Raw genomic sequence first — 7,470 nt, forward strand, 5'->3', positions numbered from 1 at the left:
TTTCCCCTTGATGATGAATGGGTATGTTCAACTACCTCCTTCACTTTATCACTCTTGATTAGAGTTGTCTCCTATTGTGAGGAATCTCCTTCTATAGCTTCAATCTCTATAGATCTTGTAGCTTGCTCCTCAGCATCTTGGGAAGGTTGTTGTGCATATTCTACCATTTGTCCCTCCTTTGATGCTTCATCAGTAGCCCTCAACTTTGGTTGCTCCTATGATGATGGTTCCTTTTGAACCTATTCCTCTTCTAAACTTAAAGGTGGGGGAGTTACTAAACCCTTATCTACCAACATAATCTATGATGGAGAGGGAGGAGTGAGATTAGGACCCTATGTTTTTGGTGACACCTACATCTAGTCTTCCTATTGGAGTTCATCTGTATGGGTGTCTCTAATCTTATCTCCAACCAAATTTGTACCCATGGGCATAAAATCAAAATTTTTCATGGAGAAAAAATCATCACCTCCTTCCCTTTTCTCATTCACCCATTTCTACACTTCATCTTCCAAAGAAAAGAGTTCTAATAGTTCTGCTTGGGTGGATGGCGGGGTACCTGTGGCACTCTTTCTTCTTTCCAACTCTGCAGCTTTTGCTAACCGAGTTCTTCCCTATTTGGGAACTTGTTCCTCCTCCTCTTTTGATTCTATTTCTTCCTCATCTTCTTCTTCCTCTAGAATAATTTTAGGAATGGATGGATTAGGTACTAATCTTCTACTAATCCTTTTCCTTATCTTCATCTTAATCGTGATCCTCTTATCTTTCTTGGGGATGGGAGGAGAAGGGGTCTCTTCTTGTATAGGAGGAATGGAGGCTTCTTGGATTTCTCCCTCTTTTGGTTGGCTTGACACAAGAGGGGGCAACTAAGGTTCATCCTAGATTTGAGTAACTCAAATATCTTGGGACCTTTGTAGACTTGGTTCCTACTACTGGGGAGAGACCTGTTCTATCTAAATCCTCTAAGGAGAGGTCCTCCTTCTCTTTCCCTTCCTTTATGGAGGGTGATAACATCCAACTGGGTGATCAAGCTGGTACCCTATCTTTGGCCTAATAGGAGATTGGAGTGCAAAGGTAGGAACTATGAATTTCCTTCCTTTACCCCTTTTTGGGTGAGCATGTGCATGGAAGATTATAGTATTAGGAATTGGATAAAGTGGAAAAATTTCGTGATCCAATCCTTTGTCATTCTGATGACATGTCTCACTCGATGATTAATGTCATCTCCTTCTTCCCTATCAAACTCTGCATTTAGAATAGGTGTTTCACAAATTCTATCCATGTTGAATAGGGGGTCTAGTAACTCCTTTGAATCTTGTTGCTTTATCTCCTCAAGGATGTTCAATTGGAGAGCCTTCTCTACAAGATACAAAGTCATCCTACAATAGTCCTTAATCTGGACATTGTAGTCATTTGTTGCATTCATCTAGTAATCTTTAATAGCATCTTCATGATGGAAGTCTTTTCCTACCAGACTCTCCACTTTACCAACATTGTCAAAGTATGGCCAAGGAGAGTTATATTCTTTAAGAGGATAGTTCTCTAATTCCCACTTGAATGTTGAAATATCCTATTTCCACTTCACCTAATATGGCCCAATGACCAATGTCCATTCCTAGAAAGGTCACCATTGCCTCTTTATCTTCTCATAAGCTGAGTTAATTTTCCTAGAGATCTCCAATTGTACCAACTTGTCACTTGGGTAGCTTAAAAGCTTCTTAGGATTGATGGATGCACTAGCTACCTGTAAATTCATGAACATCTTGAACTGGATGAAGTAGGCTCTAAGAGCTATGATCTATGCTTTGGCTTCATCAAATAACCTTTTTCCATAGTCACTCTCAATGAATTGTATGATAGCAAAGATGAACACATCATTCACAATCTTGTATTCCTTGCTTTGTGCTGAGAGCTTCTTCTTCACTGATTGAGGATAAACTATGTAATGCTAGGCATTTGAGTCCTGCATACTACCTCTCCCATACAAATTGGTATAGTTTGTCACCCTCACTAAAAGTAGGTACACTAGGTAAGAATTCATGTAAAACTTCTTCTTGTCCTTCATTGCCCTTAGTTTCTCACACAAGTTTTCACTTAGTGTGGTGGCCCAGTCTAATGGAATCTTCACCTGTCTGATAGTTTGAATGAAGTTTACCATGAATGTGTTGAGGTGACCTATTTTGGGTAAGCTCATGACTCTACTTAGGAGAATAATGGAGTATTTGATGTCTTCCTTCATGTATCCCTGACTCATATCCACTTTTTTGGTTATCCTTCCCCGAAGAGGTTTCTCAATCAGGTATAAGGATTATATAATGTCAATGGCCTCTTACTAATGCTTGATGTACCATCTCTCAGCTACTTCATAGGAAATTTAGATGAATTGGTCTACTCTTGGTAGGTGGAAAACCTTTTCAATGTTATCAGGTCACAAATCCAATACCAGTTCCCCTATGATGCTCTTGACCAACCTTTCATTAGGGATGAAGTGTTGAGACAGAGTTATGATTAATTCAACTGATTGTACCAACATAGGATGTGATGTTGTATTCAACAATCCTAAAATGTGTTCACTATAAGAATAAGGGAATAGAGCATTTGAATGTTTCTAATGCCAAGGATGGATAAATAAAAGAACTAAAGGCCAAGTCATAGTTGTGCATGTTGACGAAGATTTCAATCTTCACATTTTGAAGATGTGGAAAGAGGAGAAGTCCTAGTTAATCAAAGAGTCTTACTAAGTGGTGAGAATTAACCTAAATAAGGGAGGATTTTGTTTCACATGATGTGTAAATGTAAAGATAAGTACTTTGATGTGATCATTCATGGTGGAAGCACCAATAATTTGGTGTCAGAAAAGATGATCACAAAGTTAAATCTCAAGTGGTAGAAACACCCACATCCATACCATATTTCCTAGGTGTAGGATGACTAAAAGGTCATGGTCAATGAGAGGTTCCTAGAAAATTTCAAGCTTGGAAGCTAACAAGATGAGGTTCTTTGTGATATCATACCTTTGGACATATGTCATATGTTTCTAGGTAGGTTGTGGTAGTTTGATAGGCATGTTGTACATGATGGGTGAGAAAATACCTTCACTCCGACAAAGGATGGAGTGAAACATAAGCTGAAGCCATTGAATAAGAAAGAAGAAAAGGTATTTAGTTCTTTGTTGTAATCCAAGGTATGAAGCATGAGAATGTGTTATTTTTTGTAATCCCAGAAGATGGTAAAAAAGAAGTAGAGAAGGTACTTGTAGAAGTTGTCAATTTTTTGGGAGAGTTTCCTAATAATGTCTCAAATAATGTACTTGATGGATTATTAACCCTAGTAAGGAAGTTCAATCACTAGATGGACTTCATCCCAGGAGCTAGTTTTCCAAACAAGCTAGTGCATAAAATAATACCAGTAGAAAGTGAAGAGTTGAACAAACAATTTCATGAGTTGATTCAAGAGAGTCTAATTCCATGTGCAATACCAATAGTATTGACACCAAAGACATATAGAGAATAGAGGATGTGCATAGATTCATGAGATATGAATAAGATCAAAATCAAGTACATATTTTCATTACCACAAATGGATGATATTATGGACTACTTGAGTGGAACTGTATATTTCACAAAGATAGAAATGAAGAGTGGGTACCATCATATTTTAAGTAGAGAAGGAGATGAGTGGAAGACTGACTTAAACACAAATGAATGATTGTATGAGTGGTTAGTTATTCCTTTTGGGCTAACCAATGCACCAAGCACTTTCATGAGACTTGTGAATGAGGTACTGAAGGATTTTCTACGAAAGTTTTTCATTATTTCCCTAGATGATATTTTGATCTTTACCAAGACATTAGAGGATCATTTGATGCATATTCATAAGGTGTTTGACAAGTTGAGGGAAGAAAAGATGCTAATAAATATAAAGAAGTATAGTTTTGTAAAGAAGGAGTTGGTGTACATGGTATTTTTATTATCAGTAGAAGCTCTAAAAATGGACCTTAAGAAAGTGAAGGCTATCCTTGAATGGCATACTCCAAGGAGGAAAAATGAGGTAAGATCTTTCCATGGACTATCTAGTTTTTACATAAACTTTATTAGAGGTTTTAGCAGTATTTTCAAGCCTTTGACTTAAAAAAGGGGATGGGATAAGAAAAAATTTATGTGGACTCTAGGAGAAGATAAGAGTTTTAATATGTTGAAACAGAAAGTTATGAAGTAATCTATTTTAGCACTTCCAAATTTTAATAAGGTATTTCAAGTAGACTGTGATGCTAGTGGTATTGCAATAGGGGTTATTTTGAGCCACGGAGGTAGATCTATTTCTTGTTTTAGTGAGAACTTGAATTATGCCAAAAGAAAGTATTATTTCTATGATAAGGAGTTTTATGCTATAGTATAGGCATTAAAGAAGTGGAGACACTATCTTTTTCCTAGGGATTTTTTTCTAAACTAATCATCAAGCTTTACAATATTTGAATGGTCAAGGAAAATTGAACCAAAGGCATTTTAAGTGGGTTGACTTTTTTTAAAGATATACATTTTTTTTGATACACGAGTGGAAAATCTAACAGAGTTATATATGCTCTTAGTAGAAGACATGTTTTGCTGACAAAAATGTAGATTGAGGTGGTTGGGTTCAATGAACTCAAGAATTTGTATCTAGAGGATCCTAATTTTGGCAAAGCTTGGAATGATTGTATAGAACCTATTACAGTTGATAGGAAAAATTGGTTAGATTTAATAATCCAAGATGGTATTCTTTTCAAAGGATATCAATTGTGTATTCCCAAAACTTTTATGAAAGAGAATCTTATCAGGGAGAACCATAGTGGAGGGTTGGTTGGACACTTTGGTAGAGATAAGACCATTACTTTCAATGCTAAGAATTATTATTGTCCATAGTTGTAGTAGAATGTGAAGAAGTTTGTGTAGAGTTATAAAGCATGTTAAATGGAAAGCTTGTGAAGTAGAATACTAGGTTGCATTAGACATTACTTGTACCAAAGAAGCCATGGGAGGATGTCAGCATGTATTTTGTTCTTGGTTTACCAAGGAATTAGCATGGGAATGATTTCATATTTTTGGTTGTTTACATATTTTTAAAAATGACATATTTCATTCATTGCAAGAAGACTAGTGGTGATGTGCATATGGAAAAGTTAATTTTCATAGAAGTGGAAAGAATACATGGTCTACCAAATAGTATAGTTTCAGATAGAAATACCAAGTTTGTTGGGTATTTTTAGTGTATGTTGTGGAATAAGTTGAAGATGGAGTTGAAGTTCATTTTATCACATCAACCATAAACTGATGGATAGAAAAAAGTTGTGAATAGTGGTTTGGGGAATTTAGTGAGATGTTTATTTGGAGATAAGCTAAAGGGTTGGGATCTTGTTTAACCATAGGAAAAAATTTCATATAATAATTCTATCAATAGGAGTACTAGTAAATCACCATTAGTCTGATAAATGATTCTAAACTGATACAATTTGATAAAAGAGAAATTAGTAGTGCTAAAATAGAAGATTTTGCTGAACATTTGAAGAACATCCATGAGGAGGTAAGGAAGCACATTATCAACATGAATATAGAGTACAAAGATAAGGTAGATTTGAAAAGGACGTATAAGGAATTTTAGGTTGGAGATGAATTCATGCTTCATTTGAGAAAGGATCATTTTGTATTGGGTACATATAATAAGCTAAAATGAAGAATTTGGGACTATGCAAGATAGTGAAGAGGCATGATTCTAGAAATGCCTATGAAGTGAAGTTTCCTACTAAATTGAATATTTCACCAACATTTAATATTTAATATTTGAAAGAGTATTACGAAGGAGGTTATGGAGATGACATTGCAAAAGCATAGTGGAGTATTCTAGCAACTAGTTTGACTACAAAAGAGATTAAGGAGATATTGGAGAGCTATGTTGTCAAAAGTACAAGGAAAATAAATTATGAAGAGTACATGGTCAACTGGAAAGGGAGGCCAATTGAAGATTCATCATGGATAGAAATGGAGGAGGTTGACCACATATTTTTTCCTCTAAACACCTAAGATGTGACAGGGTCACTTCTCTAATTACCCTGAGTGTCTAATGTAGAAGCATCCTAGGTGTACAAGAAATCTTGCATCGCCCAAAAATATTGTCTTAGTGTAGAGTTGTTTTCTATGAAGGCTTGCTTCTTAGTAAGTCATTCATGCGAGCTTAGAATATTCTAATTGTAGAGGTGGATGTTCATTTTGGATATATCATCCTACTAGCTTAGGCTTAGTGCTATTACTTGGTAAAATGATTGAACTAGAAACTAAGATTTGTGCATATGGATTGTACATTTAACATAGCATCCAAAAATATATGTTAGACCCATTTACTTAATTGACTAAGAACATAAACATGAAACTTTGTCCATAAAGTATATTCTTCAAACCCCTTTAATTGTAATTTTCTATGCTTTGAAATTAAGAACAAACATAAATCTACACTACTTTTTATTGCTATAGGAACAACTATTGGTTATATTACCAATGGTTATAGGAACCAAAAATATCTTACTTAATTCCATTACAAGAGAAAATAATTCTACCAACTAGATTCACTCACCAAGTGGGGCCCCTTGAAGAAGTGAATAGCTATAGATATAAACATCAATTACTAAATCACAATAATAAAATCTTGTATTGATATCAACTCATACAATAGTATAAACTAGAAAAGATAGTTTATATTTTTAAAAAAAATGCTATTGCAATTACAAACTCCATTGAACTATATTCAGGGTTTGATTTAATAGATTATCTAAAGAAACTACAAAAACTAACTTCCTAAGATCTAGATTCAACAATGATAACTTAGCAATGCAATGAATTATTACATCATGGTACACCTCTCAATGAAATGAGTCTTAACACTAGTACAAAAACAACAATATATTACTAAATAAACTACTAAATATTGTAGATATGTGACTAATTTTGATCATGTGACCAATGGTAGTTTATTGCTAGACATTTATCTCCCAACCAAATTTATGACTAAAATATTTTAATCATTGATTAGGTCATTGATTTAGTCATTTATTGTTGTTACTTGGTAGTATATCTGGTAGTTTATTTGGTAATTTTGGTAGTTTGTTTGGCAGTTTATTTGGTAGTTTATTTGACAATTTATTTGGTAGTTTTTTGGGTAATATATTTGGCAATTTTTGGGTAGTATATATGGTAGTATATTTGGTAGTATATTTGATAGTTTATTTAATCAATAATTTAGTCATATTAGGGCACGATGGAATTGAACCACCATCCTCCTACTTATAAAGTAGGTGCTCTTCCATTGAGCTAGTACCCTTTAAAGAATAATGCAAAAAATTGACAAAGTTGTCTTCCCAACATTAGATCTACCATGATCATGGTCACTGTAACATAATATACTCTTCTCAAAGAACACAATTTTAGTTATTATGAAAAATAATAA

The sequence above is a fragment of the Cupressus sempervirens genome, chromosome 10, assembly GCF_028749045.1.
Source record: "Cupressus sempervirens isolate cs-2001-9-10 chromosome 10, ASM2874904v1, whole genome shotgun sequence".
Classification (NCBI taxonomy): domain Eukaryota; kingdom Viridiplantae; phylum Streptophyta; class Pinopsida; order Cupressales; family Cupressaceae; genus Cupressus; species Cupressus sempervirens.